Source organism: Pristis pectinata, chromosome 9 (genome assembly GCF_009764475.1).
Source record: "Pristis pectinata isolate sPriPec2 chromosome 9, sPriPec2.1.pri, whole genome shotgun sequence".
NCBI lineage: Eukaryota > Metazoa > Chordata > Chondrichthyes > Rhinopristiformes > Pristidae > Pristis > Pristis pectinata.
Genome location: NC_067413.1, coordinates 26,005,469 through 26,027,128, shown reverse-complemented (window position 1 = coordinate 26,027,128; position 21,660 = coordinate 26,005,469). Strand labels below are relative to the sequence as shown.

At 41.7% G+C, this 21,660-nt stretch overlaps 1 protein-coding gene across 1 annotated transcript in view; it reads right to left on the bottom strand.

The window, feature by feature from the left end:
- LOC127574452 (chymotrypsin-like elastase family member 2A) overlaps positions 1 to 21,660 on the bottom strand; it is a 97,855-nt gene that overhangs the window by 23,225 nt on the left and 52,970 nt on the right. The gene's annotated exons all lie outside the window — the stretch shown is intronic.

Sequence of the window (21,660 nt, the reverse complement as noted above, 5' to 3'; positions counted from 1 at the left end):
CAGGCACCCACCACTCTCTGTGTAAAAAACCTACCTCTGAAATCTCCCCTAAACTTTCCTGCTTTGACTTTAAACTGACGTCCGCTGGTACTGGCCATTGCCACCCTGGGGAAAACGTGCTGGCTGTGCACTCTATCTATGCCCCTCATAATCTTGTGCACCTCTATCAAGTCGCCTCTCATCCTCCGTCGCTCCAAAGAGAAAAGCCCCAGCTCGCTCGACCTTTCCTCATAACACATGTTCTCTAATCCAGGCAGCATCCTGGTAAATCTCCTCTGCACCCTCTCAAAAGCTTCCACATCCTTCTGATAATGAGATGACTAGAACTGAACACAATACTCTAAGTGTGGTCTAACCAGAGTCTAATAGAGCTGCAACATTGCCTCGTGGCTCTTGAACTCAATCCCCTGACTCATACCCCTTCTTAGCTACCCTGTCAACTTGCACAACAACTTTGAGGGATCTATGGACTTGGACCCCAAAATCCTTCTGTTCCTCCACACTGCCAAGAATCCTGCCATTAAACTTGTACTCCACCTTCAAGTTCATTCTTCCAAAGTGTATCACTTCACAATTTTCTGGATTGAACACCATCTGCCATTTTTCTGCCCAACTCTGCATTTTGTCTATATCCTGCTGTTAACCTATGACAACCTTCTGTGCTATCCACGACACCTCTAACCTTCGTGTCATCTACAAACTTATTAACCCATCCTTCCACTTCCTCATCCAAGTCATTTATAAAAATCACAAAGACCAGGGGTGCCAGAACAGATCCCTGTGGAACACCACTGGTCACTGACCTCCAGGCAGAATACTCTCCAACTACCACCACCCTCTGATATCTGTGGGCAAGCCAATTCCAAATCCACACAGCCAAGTCTCCATGGATCCCATGCCTCATGACTTTCTGGATGAGCCCACCATGGGGAACCTTGTCAAATGCCTTACTAAAGTTCATATACACCACATCCACCGCTCTACCTTCATCAATTTGTCACCACCTTAACTCACACTGACTCAGTAGATGATCCCTCCACGACGTCCTCCCTTCCTGCAGCTGTGATATTATCCCTGATTTGCAATGCCACTCCCCCCACTCTTTTTACCTCCCTCCCTATCCCTTTTGAAACATCTAAACCCCAGAACATCAAGCAGCCAATCCTGCCCTTGCGACAGCCAAATCTCTGTAATAAACATATGGGGAACAAGGAAAAGCAGAGAAATTAAACAAGTATTTTGTGGCTATCTTCACAGAGAAATGTCCATGCTGACCAGTGGACACCCTTTGGCATTAGTACCATCATCATGTTGGGAGATGGGATTAATACAGAAAGGTGCCCACTGGTTGGCATAGATGAGTTGGGCTCAATGGCCTTTTACAAAGCTGTATGATTCTTTGACACTAAGACACAGAAATCTTCCTGGAAATAGTGGAGAATAACAAATCAGACAAGGGGCATTAAAAAAATGACGAAATTAAGGAGATTGAAAGTCGATAAATATCCAGGACCTGGTGATCTGTATCCTAAGATTTTGAAAGACAATTTAAGAAAGAAGGGGGAAGTTAAAAGAGGAATTACAGTTTGGTTAGCTTGCCACCAGTTGTAGGGAATAGCTAGAGTCTATCATTAAGGAATTGTTAATAGGGCTTGTGGAAAATAATGGTAAGATTGGGCAGAGTCAACATGGATTTATGAAATCCGTTGATTTTTTTGACATTGTAGTTTATGGATACCAGTGGATGTGGTGTATCTGGACTTACGGAAGGCCTTTGTTAAGATGCCACGAAAGAGGTTTGGTGTAATATACTGCCCTGGATTGGTTAACAGACAGAAAACAGAAAGTTAGAATAAATGGGATGTTTTTGAGCTGGGAGCCTGTGATGTTTGCGGTGTTACAGACATAGATGCCAAGACTGCACCTATTCACTAGCTATATCAATGATTTGGAATCAGGTGTAATATATCCATGTTTGTAGATGACTTGAAGCATGTGGCACTGTGGGTTGTGAGGTGGATGCCTCACAAACAAGGGATAAAGACAGGGTATGTCAATAGGCGAGGACATGGCAGATGGAAACTAATATGGAAAAATGTGAGGTCATCCACTTTGATATGATATAGGAAGGCAGAGTGTTTTTATTAATGGTGAGAGATTGAAAGGTGTTGTTGTTCAGAAGGACCTGAGTGTCCTTGTACATGAATCACCAAATGCCAACCTGCAGGCTTAGCAAGCAGTTGGGAAGGTAAACAATATGTTGACCTTAATTTCAAGTGTTTTTGAGTACAGAAGTAAATACATCTTACTGCAGTTATGCAGGACCCTGGGAAGATTGCACCTGGAGTATTGTGTGCAAGTCTGTTCTCTCTATCTGAGGAAGAAGGCATTCGGTATGCTTGCCTTCATTGGTCAGGGCATTGAGTACAAGAGTTGGGATGGCTTGGTATGGCAACTGCTCTACCTGAGACCGCAAGAAACTGCAGAGAGTTGTGGACACAGCTCAGTACATCATGGAAACCAGCGTCCCCTCCATGGACTCTGTCTACTTCTCACTGCCTCAGTAAAGCAGCCAACATAATCAAAGACCCCACCCACCCTGGACATTCTCTCTTCTCCCCTCTCCCATTGGGCAGAAGATACAAAAGCCTGAAAGCACGTACCACCAAGCTTCTATTCCACTGTTTTAAGACTATTGAACCATCCCCTACTATAAGATAGAATCTTGACCTCACAATCTACTTCGTTATGGTCTTGCAACTTATTGTCTGCCTGCACTGCACTTTCTCTGTAACTGTGACATTTTATCTTGCATTCTGTTATTGGTTGCCCTAGTACTACCTCAATGCACTGATGTGATGAAATGATCTGTATGGATGGCATGCAAAGTTTTTCACTGTACCTCTTTACGTGTGGCAATAATAAACCAATTTACCAATTTACAGCTGTACAAGACGTTGGTAAGACTGCAGTTGGAGTATTTTGTGTGGTTCTGGTCACTTGATCTATAGGAAGGATGTCTTTTAGCTGGACAGGATGCAGAAAAGATTCACAAGGAAGTTACCAGGACTGGAAGGCATGAGTTAGAAGGAGATACTGGATAGGCTAGGGTTTTTTCCCTGGAGCACAGGAGGCTGAGGCTGACCTTATAACGGTTTATAAAATAATGAAGGGCATAGATAAGGTGAATGGTCACAGTCTTTTACCCAGGGTAGGGGAGACTAAAACTAGAAGGCATAGTTTTAAGGTGAGAAGGAAAGATTTAAAGGGGATCTGAGGGTCAACTTTTTCACACAGATGGTGGCGGATATATGGAAGGAAACGCCTGAGGAAGTTGTAGAGGCAGGTACAATTACATTTAAAAGATATTTTGACAGGTACATGGATAGGAAAAGTTTAGTGGGATATGAGCCAAGCACAGGCAAATGGGACTAGCTCAGGAAGACAACTTGGTCAGCATGGATGAGTGGGGCCAAAGGGCCTGTTTCCGTGCTGTGTACCTGTATGATTCGATGTCTATTAAGAATTTACTTGCAATAGAGGGAGTACAACAAAAGTTGACCAAATTGATTCCTGGGATGAGGGATGAGGAATTAAACATCGAGTAAGTTTTTCATTGCACCTGTGCATACATGTACTTGTGCATATGACAATAAACTCAACTTTGACTGCTCTGACCCACTGAGTTCGTCCAGCAGTTTGATTTTTGCTTGGTGTCCCTTTAGTGGCTGATGCTCTTCTCTGACTGCTGTGTAGTAAAGTGACAGGAGCTATGATGAATTGAGTGTGGTCCAGTCAGGAACTGGGCAAGTCCCATTTTCAAGCTTCTTTCTGAGTGTAAACTGCCCGAATGCTGTTTCAAACTTGCTTATGACCAAGTCTGCAAAACTTTGAGGGGATCTGGTAGTACTAGTGCTAAACACAACAATACGTTAACGCTCCAAAAATAGGTGAAAGCAAATTACTAGGCAATATGATCCAATCCTCACCTAATCAGGGACGTAGATTTTGTTCTTCATGACAGAATCAGAATCGGAATCAGAATCAGAATCAGGTTTATTATCACTGACATATATGTCGTGAAATTTTTTGTTTTGCGGCGGCGGTACAGTGCCAGACGTAAATTACATAATAAATAAATAAGGCAGTGATAAAACGGAATAACGAAGTGGTGTTCATAGGTTCATAGACTGTTCAGAAACCTGATGGCAGAGGGGAAGAAGCTGTTCTTGAATTGTTGAGTGTAGGTCTTCAAACTCCTGTACCTCTTCCCCGGTGGTATTAACGTGAAGAGGGCATGTCCCAGGTGATGAGTGTCCTTAATGATGGATGCCGCCTTCTTGAGGCACCGCCTCTTCAAGATGTCCTCAATGGTGGGGAGGGTTGTGCCTGTGATGGAGCTGGCTGAGGCTACAACCCTCTGCAACCTCTTTCAATCCTGTGCTTTGGAGCCTCCATACCAGGCGGTGATGCAACCAGTCAGGATGCTCTCCGCCGTACATCTATAGAAATTTGCAAGAGTCTTTGGTGACATACCAAAACTCCTCAAACTCCTAACGAAGCAGAGCCGCTGGTGTGTCTTCTTTGTGATTGCATCAATGTGTTGGGCCCAGGATAGATCCTCTGAGATGTTGACACCCAGGAACTTGAAGCTGCTCACCCTTTCCACCGCTGACCCCTCAATGAAGACTGGTGTGTGTTCTCCCAACTTCCCCTTCCTGAAGTCCACAATCAATTCCTTTCTCTTGCTGACATTGAGTGCGAAGTTGTTGTTGTGACACCACTCAATCAACCGATCTATCTCACTCCTGTATGCCTCCTCGTCACCATCTGAGATTCTACCAACAATAGTGGTGTCATCGATGAATTTATAGATGGTGTTTGAGCTGTGCTTAGCCACACAGTCATGAGTGTAGAGAGAGTAGAGCAGTGGGCTAAGCACGCATCCTTGAGGTGCGCCTGTGTTGATTGTCAGCGAGGAGGAGATGCACTGACTGTGGTCTCATGTTAAGGAAGTCGAGGATCCATTTGCAGAGGGAGGTACAGCGACCTAGGTTTTGAAGCTTGTTGATTAATACTGAGGGGATGATGTTGTTGAACTTTGAGCTGTAATCAATAAACAGCAGCCTGACATATGTTTTGCTGATGTTTAGGTGCTCCACAGCAGAGTGGAGAGCCAGTAGGATACAATCTGTAAACCTGTAGTGGCGGTAGGCAAATTGCAGTCGGTCCAGGTCCTTACTCAGGCAGGAGTTAATTCTAGTCATAACCAACCTTTCAAAGCACTTCATCACAGTAGGTGTGAGTGCTACTGGGTGATTGTCATTGAGGCAGCTCACCCTGCTCTTCTTGGGCACCGGTATGATTACTGCCCTTGTGAAGTAGGTGGGAGCCTCCGACTGCAGCAGTGAGAGGTTGAAGATGTCCTTGAACACTCCAGCCAGTTGGTTGGCACAGGTTTTCAGTACCAGTGTGAAAAAAAATGGTGCCGGAGAGGGGCATGGCCTAACTCAAGGATTCTACTTGATTCTCAGGCTTTTATTTGCCTATATGGAACAGAAGTTTTTCCATTACTTTGGTATATTTCCACTCAATATTTGAAATATGTCAGGTTTATTAATGTCACACTTAAAATACCTTCCCCTTGTGAAATGGGAAAAATTGCACCTGGATGTAATGGAAGGCCAATCTGCAATGATTAAGATCAGATGTACCTGTAATAGTTAATCAATGAAGAGTTTTTGTTTGGTTCTTTTCCAATTTCTCCCTCTGTTACGCCGGCTCACAGTTCTCACAGTGGGGGCTCCCATAGTTGGCAACTGCCGAAAAAAAGCACCAGATCACAGGATCTGTTTGAATGAGCAGTAATACTAGTTCCTCCACCATCTTGTTGTTTTTTCATCTGTTTGAATGAACAAATGGACCAACAGTCCATTTCGTTTCAAGCTTTTTGAATAACAATTAAACTACTTTCCGAGTCTTGGCACCTGATCAGACATATGGAACCTCAGTTTAACGCCTCATCCAAGGATACAATCTCTGATCATGCAAAACTCCGGTGTGAACTCAATCGTGTCTTGATGTTGGTCTTGAAACCTAAATCATATGAGTCAAATCTCAGCCTTTGTTCATTGGTTATAAATTTACCCCTGACACAGAGGATTGTGGGTGGTCCAGAAACTTGGCTATATAATCAACGTTAGCTCTGAAATTATTCTACGGCACTATATCAGGAAGAGCTGAGGAGTTCTTCCTCGTGTTCTGGCTAATGCTTATCCTTTAACCTGCATCACTAAAAGCTTATTTGATCTTCATCTCATTGGTGATTACGGGCTGCTGTTTTCTGCTGTTCCCACATTATAACAAGGTTTACACTTCACTAGCTGCCCAGTGCTTTGAAGAAGTGAAATGTTTTATAGTCAAATCATTCCAAGAATAGTATGAGGCTAATGTAAGTTACCCTATTGGAAGAAATAAACAAAAGTTTCTTGAATAAACACCTTCATCTCAATTATGATGTTGCTTTGATCTGGTGATATGCAATCTGATATAAATGGATTCCCTTACTTTGGCTTCAACTTAAAAGTAGTTCTCCCTCAGTGAGAAATCCTATTTTCAATCAAAGGAGTGCTTCATATCAGGTAGATCAATTAGTGACATGTAACAGTCTAAATTAAGTAACTGCAAGTAATAAGCTGTAGTCCATCCACAGAAAACCATAGAAAACTACAGCACAGAAAACAGGTCATTTGGCCCTTCTAGTCTGTGCCGAAACATTATTCTGCTAGTCCCATTTACCTGCCCCCAGCCCATACCCCTCCAGACCTCTCTTGCCCATCTATCTATCCAACTTACTCTTAAAAGTTAAGAGAGAGTCTGCCTTTACCACATCAGATGGCAGCCCATTCCACACTCCCACCACTCTTTAAGTGAAGAAGTTCCCTCTAATGTTCCTCCTAAACCTTTCCCCTTTCACCCTAAAGCCATGTCCTCTCGTACTTATCTCTCCTAATCTAGGTGGAAAGAGCCTACTTGCATTAACTCTGTCTATGCCCCTCATCATTTTGTAAACCTCTATCATATCTCCCCTCATTCTTCTCCGCACCAAGGAATAAAGTCCTAACATGCTCAATCTTTCCCTGTAACTCAACTCCTGAAGACCCGGCAACATTCTTGTAAATTTCCTCTGCACTCTTTCAATCTTACTGACATCCTTCCTGTAGTTCGGCAACTAGAAATGCACACAATATTCTAAATTTGGTCTCACCAATGACTTATACAACCTCACCAAAACATTCCGACTCCTATACTCAATACTTTGATTTATAAATGCCAGGATGCCAAAAGTCTTTTTTACAACCCTGTCTACCTGTGACTCTACTTTCACGGAATTATGTATCTGAACTCCCAGATCCCTTTGTTCCTCCGCACTCATCAGTGCCCTACCATTTACTGTGTATGTCCACCCTTGATTTGTCCTTCCAAAATGCAACACCTCACACTTGTCTGCATTAAATTCCATCTGCCATTTTCTGGACCATTTTTCCATTTGGTCCAGATCCCTCTGCAAGCTTTGAAAGCCTTCCTCACTGTCCACTACACCTCTAATCCATCTCAGTGTAAAACGTTGTTTCAATCAAAAATGTGTATTTTAAGTAGGCAGTGGATCACTTATTCAGATAGGCTTCATGCACCTCAAACTGTCCAGCAGCTTCTCAGAAGTGAATGCTAATCAAAATTATGTCATCAAATCTGACTCAGAAATGGAATGTTGCTCATCAGCTAAGGCTTAGATCAGCAAACTTCACCAGATGTCAAAATATTTTGTTTCTGTTTAAAATGTATATTAGTTAATTTGAACAACCTCAGAGAGATGTCCAAACAGTTGAAAAGCTCTTATGCTTTATTTTCTTTCTTATCTCATTCTTTTTGAAGTACATTAGCAAAGAACAAACCTTGAATTAATAATTTTTAGCCAGATAGTTGCAATGGCAATGAAGTATTTTTTGACGATATAGTAATCATTCTTCAAGCAAATTAGTTATCCCATGTCCATCACATGTAATCAAACAATTACACATTAATATCAATTCAAGTCCAAGAATATAGGACATTATCCAACAACGTGGAATAATTTCTAGGATTAGAAATTGTAGCATCTCTATGTTCCTTTGTGTTACTTCTTGCTAAGGCAAATAACAAAGATAGAGCTTTGTTATAAATAACAAATCACAAAGTTAGAGCAGAACATCCTTTGTTAAAGGCAGTAAACTTTCAAGTAACAGTGGTGCCTTGTACAACAATATATCTGAAGCCATACCATACACACTTATACTTAAGCACAGGTACACTGCATACTAACTCATACAAACCATCAACTATTTAAATGTGTAAATTTATATTTAGAAATAACTACTGACATTAATATATAATTGTAAATTCAACTAACTATAAGTTCACTCAATCAATTAGCCTCTTTGTTCACTGAAATTTTCACGATAAGCTGCACCTGACATCTCTGAAATATCCACTCAAGGTATTCACAATTTCAGTGGATCACTTTTTCAGATAGGCTTTTGAAGGGTTATTCGGATGATGGGTTATTGAGCCGAAATGTTACCTTTGTTGCATTCTAGGCAGCTGCTGCTTGATCTGGTGACGATTTCTGATATTTTCTGTTTCATATTTTGTTTCATGTTTCCAACATCTGCAATTTTTTATTCGGTTCATGCTTCAGGTACATCTGTTCTCACATCTACTTCTTGATCATGATCTTCCTGGTGTTATTTTTTGCACGAAATTGTTCATATAAAACGTGACATAGAGTCTAAATATTCTTATCATCTACTGCACCAATACAACCATTTTCTTTGTATGCTATTTGATATCATGGACTCATTTGCAATAACCTCCACTTGGATTGCTTCTTAAGGCTTAGCTTTCACTTCATCTCCGCCCCGGCAGGTGATGAGAACTGGATCAGAAGAAGTATTTAAAGTGGATGTGGATAAATATTTGCTAGATCAAGGAATAGAAGGTTATGGGGAAATGGCACAGAAGAGGAGCTGACTCACTGAGGAGCCGTTCCCACTCAGACTTCAGACACCATACCATTCCTCTTTCCTGTTTATCCTCTTGTCATTTTGGAGTAACAAAGTCACTCTTTTCTAACTTTCCAAAGCTTCATACTTTTGAAATGGTTTCAATCTGTTTGCCACACTTTGGCTTTTCTCCATTTGATGAATAATAGTAATCTATCCCTGCCATGACACCCATCATAGTTTATTCAAAGATTTTGAGCAGCCTCCACATTGCAATGCACTCCATCGTAACAGTGCACAACTCAATCTGTGCTTGATTCAGACCACTCGGGAGTGCTGTAAACACGCAACACTGATTTCTCTAGAATTCGTGTGGTTTCATCTTCTCCAACAGTATTTTCTGTTCCAGGTTCAATTGCTGTTACCATTTTTAAGTGCCAATACTGAACTTCTATTTGTCACCCTGCTTGTAGACTCTCGTATAAGCACAGTCATTGTTTGGGGCTCTCTCATAATGTTTAAACAAATTAAAACCTTTCTTTGAACTGCATGCCATCGAGGTTTATGAATAGTCCTATTATACTGACAATACTAACAATTTTGATTCAGGTTGCTTATAACATCTTTATTTCTGGGACACCTCCCCCTAGTCTATTTGCTTTGCAGGTCTGTTTCCTTCAATATTTGCCTCAAGTCCCTGACGATTAGATTCTTTGTCAATATTAACCGCTCTCAGTTCAAACCACCTTCCTATACACAGCCATGTGGCTTCACCATTGCCCTTGGGTCTATGTCACTGAACTTCCTCACAATTTTCTGAGTACACAATATCTTCATGTTTTGGCCAAACTACTGTTCTATCTCCTTCCAGATGGTCTCATGTTTAACCACTTGGCTTTCCTTTCAACCCAATGTTCATATTCCTTATCGGTCAAATTGCACCTGCAATGGAGCCAGTGTATCCACAACTTGATCATGCACCTGGTCTCATGGAGAATGCTGCCTGCATTTGTTGCAAACTCATCGCAGGTTTATTTTCTCTCATTGCCCCATGTAACCGTATGGTCGCCATCAAACTAGTGTTTTCCATAATTATTACATTTGAGATGAAGCCTGCAACCCAGGTCTGCCATTGCATGCGAGCTGGTCCTGACACCAAGCTCACCACCATTTAGGCAGCGACCCCCAAAGTACTGTGGCTCCTGTGTTCCCTTGCATCCCAATGTGATGCCCCTTGCATCCCAATGTGATGCCCCTTTCAAAACACAGTTTGGATTGGAGGGCTTGAGTTGAAAGGAGAGATTGGATAGGCTGGGACTGTTTTCCTTGGAGCAAAGGGGGTTAAGGGGTGACCTTATGGAGGTTTATAAAATTATGAGGGGCATAGATCAGGTAGATAGTTACAGTCTTTTTCCCAGGGTAGGGGAGTCTGTAATTAGAGGCATGGGTTTAAGGTTAGAGGGGAAAGATTTAAAGGGGACAGCCACAGGAGATTCCCGCACTATCTGCCTGTCCCTTCTGGAGGTCACCTATCTACCTGGCTGAACTAGCAGTGAGATATTTAAGATATCTTTAATAGTCACTCGTAAATCGAAACACAGAGTGAAATGCATCTTCTTGCGTAGTGTTCTGGGGGCAGCCCGCAAGTGTCGCCACACTTCCGGAGCCAACATAGCATGCCCACAGCTTCCCAACCCATACGTCTTTGGAATGTGGGAGGAAACCGGAGCACCCGAGGAAACCCATGCAGACATGGGGAGAATGTACACACTCTTACAGACAGCAGCTGGATTTGAACCTGGGTCGCTGGTGCTGTAAAGTGTTACGCTAACTGCTACACTACCATGCCTGCCCTACTTCCCTGAAACTCCTATTTATAACACTTTCTGCTTCCTTTATGCTTCTCAATGAATGGCCACATTTCACTGTTTTGAGTCTTCCTCCAGGATTTTGACAATATTGTTTCCCCTCAGGAATATTTCTATTTCATGTGCAGGGTAGCTGGCTGCACTGCAATTTCTCTGTAGCTGTGACACTTTACTCTGTACTGTTGTTGTTTTTACTTGTACTACCTGAATGCACTCTGTACTAACTCAATGTAACTGCACTGTGTAATGAATTGACCTGTACAATCAGTATGCAAGACAAGTTTTTCACTGTACCTCAGTACAAGTGACAATAATAAACCAATACCAATAAATCTGCTCAGATCCCTTGTGCATGCCAAAGTTTCCACTCAGAGAATTCATTCGCAATCACATTAGGTCAATATCTGGCTACTGTCTCAAGTAGAAACATTGGATGCTTATGGCTAATGTAGTGTTTATAGACTCTTTAGTTCTGCTATTTGCAAAGACAAATAGAAGTAGAGTTAAACAAAGCATCCCTTATTGAAAGCAGAAAGCACTCAACTAACATAGAGTCATATGCATGGAAACAGACCCTTTGGCCCAACTGGTCTACGCTGATGGTGTTGCTCAGCCAGCTAGTCCCGTCTGCCTGTGTTTGTCCCATAGCCCTCTAAACCTCTCCTATCCATGTCTTTTAAGTATTGCTAATGTACCCACCTCAACCACTATTTCTGGCAGCTCATTTCAAATACGCACCACCCTTTGTGTGAAGAAGCTGCCCCAATGTCCCTTTTAAATCTCTCGCCTCTGATGTTAAACCTGTGCCCTCTTGTTATTAGCACCCCCTCCCTGGGAAAAAGACTATGTGCTTTCACCCTGTCTATGACCCTCGTGATCTTATATATCTCCATCAGGTCACCCCTCAATCTCTTATGTTCCAGGGAATAAAGTCCTAGTCTATGCAACCTCTCCTTGTAACTCAGGCCCCCAAGTCCAGGCAACATCCTGGTTAATCTTTTTTCCACTCTTTCTGATTTAATAACATCTTTCCTATAACAGGGCGACCAGAACTGTACACAATACTCCAAGTGAGGCCTCACCAATGTCTTATATAACTGCAACATAACTTCCCAACTCCTATACTTAATGCCTTGATTGATGAAGGCCAGCGTTCCATCAAGCTATTTCACATAGTACACTTTCAGATGTGCATCACACTTGTACATCTACAACATACAACAGTACAGCACAGTACGGGTCCTTTGGCCCACGATGTTGTACTGACCTAAATAAACCTACCCCATGATCAACCTAACCCTTCCCTCCTACACAGCTCATAACCTTCCATTTTTCTTACATTCATGTGCCTATCTAAGAGTCTTTTAAATGTCTCTGTTGTATCAGCCTCAACCACCATCCCGGCAGTGCGTTCCAAGCACCCACCACTCTCTATGTAAAAAACCTACCTCTGACATCTCCCCTAAACTTTCCTCATTCACCTCAAATGGATGTCCTTTGGTATTGGCCATTGCCACCCTGCGAAAAAGGTGCTGGCTGTCCACTCTATCTATCCCTCTCATAATCTTATACACCTTGATCAAGTCACCTATCGTCCTCCATTGCTCCAAAGAGAAAAGCCTGAGCTCGCTCAACCTTTCCTCACAGGACATGTTCTCTAATCCAGGAGGCATCCTGGTAAATCTCCTCTGCATGCTCTCTAAAGCTTCCACATCCTTCCAAAAATGAGGCAACCAGAACTGAACACAGTAGTCTCGGTGTGGTCTAAGCAGCGTTTTGTACAGCTGCAACATTAACTAGCAGCTCTTGAATTCAGTCCCCTGACTAATGAAGGCCAGTACACCAAATGTCTTCTTAACCACCCTATCAACTTGCGCAGCAACATCTGACTTAATTACGCGAACAGATGCATTTCAGATTACGTCTCACTACACACAATGCTCCTTTTGGAGCATTGCGGGGGAAATAAGACCATCCTGCCCTGGGAGGAACCATCTTTAGTTACTCCTGGGACAACTTTTATGATGCAGCACTTGGCTGCAACCCTGCTAAGGTTAATCCCAAATTTGTCTTTTATCCTTTGGGCTCAGCATTCATGATCTACTCCACTCACTGATATCACAGATATCTTAACCCTCTGATCCTGCGAGACAATCCAATGCAGGCCCTGATCTTCACTTCCTTCTCTGATATCCAACTCTGCTCTCTACCCCTACCTCCAGCCTATCTCCTTACTGATCACCATCCCAGGCTCTGATGCCAATAGAAAAACCTCTTCTCTCCCCTCATCCCAATCTTAATTTGCAATGAAACTCAGCATCAGTCTCTCCCAAACCCAATCATTTCCCTAAGTTCAAGTTCAAGTTTGTTGTTATAGGCATACATTCACAGGGTATAATTGCCATGAAAATTAGCTCTTTGCAGCAGCAGCATAGTACATTACAAACATGACAAACATAAATTAAGAAAAACTTAAATTAACAAATAATATCTTTATTAGTCACATGTACATCGAAACACATAGTAAAATGCATCTTTTTGCGTAGAGTGTCCTGAGGGCAGCCTGCAAGTGTCGCCACGCTTCCGGCGCCAACATAGCATGCCCACATCTTCCTAACCCATACGTCTTTGGAATGTGGGAGGAAACTGGAGCACCCGGAGGAAGCCCACGCAGACACGGGGAGAATGTACAAACTCCTTGCAGACAGCGGTGGGAATTGAACCCAGGTCACTGGCTCTGTAATAGCATTATGCTAACCACTACACCACCGTGTGTGCCCTAAAGGCTGCCACTGCGGTCAGGGTACATGACAAAAAAAGATAACATTAGTGCAAGTTGAAAGAGAGACAAAGAAATATAGTCTAAGGTAGTGTTAGGGTTTTTCAAGTTGGTTCAAGAACCTGATGGCAGTGGTGAAGAAACTGTTGTTGAATCTTGAGGTGTGGGTCCTCAGACTCCTGTACCTCCTGCCTGATGACAGCATCGAGAAGAGGGCATGGCCCGGATGGTGGGGGTTCCTAATGATGGATGTCGTCTTCCTGAGACATCACCTCTTGTACATGTCCTGAGTAGTGGGGAGAGCTGTGCCCATGATGGAACTGGCTGAGTCCACTACTCTCCAAAGCCTCTTGCACTCCTATGCATTGGAGTTTCCATACCAGGCCATGATGCGACCAGTCAGGATGCTTTCCACTGTACATCTTTAGATGTTTGTCAGAGTCTTCGAATAACATGCTAAATCTTCTTAAACTTCAAAGAAAGTAGAGATGCTGGTGCACATTCTTCATGGTTCCATCTAATGTACTGGGCCTAGTAGTATCAATAGCATCCCAATCAAAAGCAGCCCAATCCCTCCACTTCCAAACCCCAACCCACTGAGATCTTCATGATGCTGAACGGTAGACTTGTGTGAGAAAGTGCAACCCATTAGGTTTCACAAGATCTTTCAAATGCTGTTCTCCTATTGCAATGAATCTTTCACATTTTCCTTGCACCCTTCCCTCCACCAACAACAATCACTGCCACTCCCCCGTCACCACTCCACATGGACACATGCACATACACATATACCCACACACAGAATAACATCACTAACTATTCAAGGGACTGGACTAATGATATTTTTTTGCAGCGTGGCAACAGGCCCTTCCGGCCCAACGAGTCCGCACCACCCATTTTAAACCCATATTAACCTGCCCGTACGTCTTTGGAATGTGATTCTGAGACTGATTTCAAATCCCAACTTATCAACAAGAACATTGAATTCAATTAATTAAATTAATCTGGAATTATGAAGCTAATGTTATTAATAATACTTAGAAAACTACAGCAGTTTCGTTAACGACCCATCTGATTCACTGATAACATACAATGCAGTCCTAGCCTGGTCTGAGTAATGTGCCTTCAAACTCACAGCAACATGATTGATTCTTCATTGCCCTCTTAAGTGGCCAAAGAAGCCATTCAATTCAATGTCAGTTTGAGATGTTAATAAATGCTGGTCTTGCCATTAATATCCTGAACCCATGGAAGAATTGTTTTCAAAAAATTGGGTTTAAAATAGTACAGATCCTCCCTGGGTTATGAATGCCCGATTTATCGACACCCCGTACATATGTACGAGTGTTTGGGAGACTGGTGGGATGGATATGGATGGATTTGCCAGCTCCTGTGGGACTGCAGGCATCTTCTGCCAGATGGGAATGGGGCATTTTCACTGGAAATACTCAGCAAGTCAGGCAGCATCTGTGGAGAGAGAAAACGAATTAACATTTCAGATTAATAACCTTTCCATGATATTTTTGAGTATGGTTAATTGTAGGACAATTACTAGAGAAATTTAGAAAAAAGTGCACAATCTAAAGTTTCCCCTGAATTATTATTTTGTAAAATTCCATGGTTTTAACAAAACCTCCTTACTAACTATTTTTTTCACATTAGAAATGTAAAATTCCAGGCTGAGGAATTTTTAGCGTTACGGATTCATGTTTAAAAGGAATAAGACTACCTTTATAAATCACTTTCAATCTGCAGTGGACATCCCTCAATATCATTTTATAATAAATACCACATATGTTACAAATGTTATGTTTAGCCACAGAAACAAAAATATTGAAAAAGCTTTTGAAACGATCATTGGAAGACTGCAAAGCAGTTTAAGGGCTAACCTAATTGAGGTTTGTAAAATGATAGAGGTTTGATTGAGCAGGTATGAAGAAATTACTTAATCTGGTGCAAAGTAGTGAACGTACTGACATAATCTTAAAATTAGGGTTAGGATGACATCAGGATATATTTCTTCAAACAAAGCTTAGCAGAAATTTGGAAGTCTCTGTCCTAAAATAGCTATGAAAGCAAAAACAATTTAATCATTCATTTTGCTTGATGAAGTTGCTAAGGATATGGATGCTTTGACAGGAAAATGCGTTTGAGGCACAGATCAGCAGACCCAAAGCACTAAATAACCACATGGGACAGGACCTAGGAAAGTAAAAGAGGAAAAAGAGAAACAAAATCCATCATTCCTAAAATTGAACACAATATTCCAGGTGAGGTCGCGCCAAGGAGTCATGCATGTGGCCATATTGCTTTCTTAATTAATTGTTTATTGAGATAAATTATTCCTAAGTGATATCTTTAGAAAAGGAAGCATAAAGTGGAAAAAAAGGAAAACATTTATTGACTTCTGTTGCAGACACACCGGCCCTAACATTTTATCTGCATTTTCTTCTCTTATACAAGAAAGGGAGATAATGTGAGGTGAACATTGATAGAAACATGGAAATGTACCAAAGTAAAAAAAGTACCGGAACAGCTTTAAAGGATTTAGAGTTTGCTGTGTGGAGAGTGTCAGAAACCTGAGAATTAGTTACAAAGTTGTAACAGGTCATGTCAATCATCACAGCAGAAAACTGACTGATCTTGCAATGAGGAGCTGATTGGCTCCCCTGTTGTGTATTTGGGGTCTTCTTGGACTGTTTTGTAAGTTATTGCATCAAGTACTGTGGATAGAAGCATCAAGGAAACGTATCTATTTTTCGTGTCAGTCAACTCTCAGCTGAATCATACAATACTGCGACAGTTAACTGTGTAACATAATTGCTTAAGGTCTATAACAACCTTAGACTCTAGACACAAGAGACTGCAGACGCTGGAATTTGGAACGACAATCTGCTGGAACTCAGCGGGTTGAGCAGATTCTGAAATCAGGACTGGTGCAGGGGTTTCAACCTTAAACTCTAGTCTTGCCATTGATGTCCAGATCCCATGCAGGAAGCTGACAAAGTACACTCCAAGGAATAAAATCCCAGCCTGCTCAATCTCTCCCAATAACTCAAGCCCTCGAGTCCTGGCAACATCCTCGTAAACATTTCTGCACTCTTCCCAGCTTAGTGGCATCCTTTCTATAGCAGGGAGATGAAAACTGTGCACAATACCACTGTCAATAGCAGCTGGTGCAGCCTCACCAACACCTTGTACAACTGCAACATAATATCCCAACTCCTATGCTCAGTCCTCAGACTGATGAAGGCCAGTATGCCAAACACCTTCTTCATCACCCTGTCCACCTGTGACCCCATTTTCAGGGAATCATGTACCTGAACTCCAAGGTCCCTCTGTTCTACAACACTCCCCAGAGGCCTACTGTTCACTGTGAAAGTCCTACCCTCAATTGTCTTCCCAAAATGCAACACCTCGCACTTATCCAAATTACACTCCAATTAATCATAGGTAAATGTTGGTAAGTGACAAAAGAGCCAATGGGCATGTGAGAGATCGTAAGAGGCAGGGGAAATGACACTGATGGGATCTACTCTACTGGAAGCTGGCATAAACAGAATGGGCTGAATAGATAAGTATGGCTGGTGTTGACAACAGGGTGCCTATAACCTCTGCATGGCTACAAATTGACTATAACTCTATGGTAATTGTCCAATGGTTGAATAACGATCCTTGGTGTTATCCTTCTTGGGCTAAGACCGATCCCCAGCATTTTATGGCCTTCAAAATCAGTGTGTGAAGATTTAAAACCAAAAATGCTCTTGTGTATGTCAGCTCTTTGGCCATGTACATTAGCTGTTGAGCCCAACTGTTAATTTACAATTGGTGGGGTTGCTACTAAGTTAAGCACCTGTGTCACCTGAAAATGTAGGTGCTCTGAGTAGTAAGTTTGCAGGTGACACAAAAATTGGCAGAGCTGTGGATAACAAGGAAGGTTTTCAAAGGATACAGCAGCATAGAGATCAGTTGGAAATTTGGGCTGAGAAGTAGCAGATGGAGTTTGTGAGGTGTTGCATTTTGGGAGGCCAAATTCAAGAGGAAAGTACACAGTAAATGGCAGGACCCTTAGGAGCATTGATGTACAGAGGGATCTCGGGATGCAAATCCATAACTCCCTGAAAGTGGCAACTCAAGTGGATAGGCTGGTAATGAAGCCATATAGTACACTTGCCTTCATTGATTGGGACATTGAGTATAAAAGTTGGCAACTCATTTTGCAGCTGTATAAAACATTGGTTAGGCCACATTTGGAGTATTGTGTGCAGTTCTGTTTGCCTCATTACAAGAAGGATGTGGAGGCTTTGTAGAGGGTGCAGAAGAGGTTCACCAGGATAAGATAAGATCTTTATTAGTCACGTGTACATCGAAACACACAGTGAAATGCATCTTTTTGCGTAGTGTTCTGGAGGCTGCCCACAAGTGTCGCCACGCTTCCGGCGCCAACATAGCATGCCCACAGCTTCCTAACCCATAACTCTTTGGAATGTGGGAGGAAACCGGAGCACTCGGAGGAAACCCACGCAGACACGGGGAGAACATACTTACAGACAGTGGGTGGAATGGAACCCGAGTCGCTGGCGCTGTAATAGCATTATGCTAACCGCTACACTACCGGATGTTGGCTGGATTAGAGAGTATTAGCTATAAAGAGAATTTGTACAAACTTGGATTGTTTTCTCTGGATCATCGGAGGCTGAGGAGCGACCTAATAGAAGTATATAAACTTATAATAGGCATAAGTAGGGTAAATAGTCAGAGTCTTTTTCCAAGAATAGAAATGTCAAATACTAGAGGGCATAAGTCTAAGGTGGGGGGGGGGGGGGGGGGGTGGGGGAGGTTAAAGGAGATTTCTAAGGCAAGTGTTGTTTTTACACAGAAAGTGGTATATGCTTGATATATGCTGCCAGGGGAGACGGTAGACGCAAGTGCAATAGCAATGTTTAAGAGGCATTTAGACAGGCACGTGAACTGGTAGGGAATAAAAAGATATGGACTATGTGCAGGCAGATTGGATTACTTTAATTTAGCATCATGAATGGCTCAATGTGGTGGGTCAAAGAGTCTGTTTCTCTGCTGTACTTTTCTATATTTTAACTATTGCAGCATTGTATGAAACATCTTTCAGGAACAGTTGAGACTTGGCCAGAGCTAGCTGATGAGGCAGCATTGGTGGAGAGAAAGACAGTTAAATCTCTCAGTTCATTGTCTAGATACCCTGAGAAGATGGTGATAGCCCTCCTAAGTGAAGCAATGCAGCACTATATTAATGAGGCATAGACAATAAGACTAACATTTCAAAAGTATTTCTAATTTTTTTTTGTGGGAGGCATCAGCCTAGAACTCTCGGGTTTTGTTATGATACATCCCTTAGCTGAGTAGTCATATGTTTGATTCTTAGATTATTGTGGGTTCAATCATTGCTGTATATTCAAACCATATGAGTTATTCTGACACTACTATGGAATATTGTGGGTGATGCAGAAATGTTGATGACACTCCACTAACATTATGCTCCAACAACTTTATGCTCCTTTTAAAACTTCCTTCAACAACCAATGATCTGGCATCATAATTCAGTGACTTAACAGAGTTCCATAAATGTTTTCAGAACAAATTCCTTCTCTATAGTAATCCCTTCACAAAATTCCATATTACATTACACAAGTATATTGTGTTTTCATATTCCACTACATTTTAACAAAGGCATCAATTTACATATTCTAAAGGTATTAACACATTAAAAAAGGAATGTCAAACATTTTTGTATTTTCATGTTAATAGAGCAATCACAGCTGGGATTAATTTTATTATAAAGTCCCAAATTTATACAATTATGACACATGGCATTGCAGCCTCAATATAAATATTGAATCCTTAATTTACATTTATTGTGAAGAGAGAGAAAGAGTTAACATTTCAGGTCAATGACTCTTCATCAGAAGTTCTCTCTTCATGGATGCTGTCTGACCTGGCGGGAGTAACTATGACTCTCTTAAGGGGAATGCATGGGGCTCTCAAGGAAGTTGAGTCAAGAGATTACTCCCAAGGGAGTACACATGATTCTCATGGTTTAAACCCTGGTTCCCACCACCAGGACCATTTAAGTTTGAGTCTTGTTACACAGTAGCTGTGGTGCTCTTTCGGGGTCTCTGCATCACAGCGAGTCACGCCTCCCCGCTGCTAACACCCAACTGGTGGCCAAAGCGACTTCCCACGAACCTCATGGAGGCGGTGCTGGCTACACCCTCCTTACAAAAAAAAGCCATAATCAAAGGGCTGTTGCGTTGGAGTAATAGCCTGAGGTGGCATTTGGTGTACGTAAATCAGCAGGTTCGTTTTACGGTAAATCCTGATTGTAGTATATTTTGGTCATTCTCGGCTGGGCAGATAACCAAGGAAAGAACTGTATTTCCAGCAGTATTTCCAGTACTTAGTTCTTCTTTCAGATTTCCTTCAACAGATCTTATTTTTCAAACCTCCTACTCTTAAAGAATCGCCCTTACAGAATTCACAATCACTAACCAAAAACTTGAGATACAAAATAAACTTCGCTTTTACAGAAACTGTATGAAAAAATATTTCTTGATTTCATGCACAGATGACGTGGTTTTGTGTTACTGAAACAAAAACTACAATACAGACCGTTTTATAGGAACACAAATACCTCATTATTATAGGAGAACTACTATGACAAAGTCAACAAAATATTTACTTTATAATGGCAACTTAATTTCAATCCCTCCCCTCAAAGTTTATAATTCATCTTAGTTCTAATGGCAATGATTGTTCTCCAGTACCAGTCTCAAATAGGCATTCTTTATGGATCAATCTTAGTAGCAAGATTCAGCAGGTTGACACCACAACAAGGTTAAGTGAGCTCAGATGATATCCACATAATGCACTTTCAAATGAAGAATAGCAATCAAGAGGAATAATATAGTCTGACTTTCACCTCTGACAGCATAGTGAGGCCAACTAAAGTAAGCTACCTCCATTCAGTCCAGGAAACACACCTGAACATCTTGATGCCACCAATGTTAAACACACCTTACCAGCTGAGCAACTGCGAGAAGGCAGAGGGCAAATTTGCAAAACGTTTGAATCCCATATGAAGCGTTGCCCTTACCAGCATGAGGTTAATGTTCAGGTTGAGGATCTGGTGGCTCATGTCTACACTGAAAGAGTGGCTGAAGTGATCTCGCAAGTAGGTAAAAGCTCCCACTGAACACTGGAAGTGTGTACAGGAAACTTTCATACCCTGCAAAGGTTCAAAACAAATTCAATTATTTTATGCATTAAGGAACAATCTTTAAGAAGAGTTCATTTTGCAATTATTTGCTCCTATTGCCTACCTCCTCAGTAACTCTGTTATCCACAGCTCCAAGCATTGAGTGAAGAGCTCCTGGAAGAAAAACAATGCATAACCAGTTCAATAACTTAGGCATTCACAACCTAGTCCCTGATGTAATTATCGCAATTGTGTATTAAATGAGAATCCTGAGAGAAGCCACGAAAGGACTCTGTTGGGATCTGAAAAAGGATCATAATGACAAAATTAAGTTAATTCCTCCTCAAAATGCAACATTAAATATAATTAAGGAAACTAGTCTAAATTACTTGTATTATTTTTCTGGGGCCCAAGTTTTAACAAAGAAATAATTTGCATTACATTTATTTAACATGGGGCAGACAGGAAGAATGAAGTCAGTCCACCAGGGTTGAATAAGGCAACTTAGTTTATATGGTTCTGAATTGACAATACCATTTATAGTAACATCCAGGTAGAGCAATGAGAGATGATGTAATCAACTAAAATATAAACAGCTGGAATATTAATTATTCAAATTCTGCATGGAAGTTTCAGAATCTGTTTTTTTTAAATAGGTAAGACTAGTAAATGAGCATGAAGCAACTGGAGCATTGCTAAAATCCAGGACTGCTTCATAATTTTCTGATATGCCCACACTAA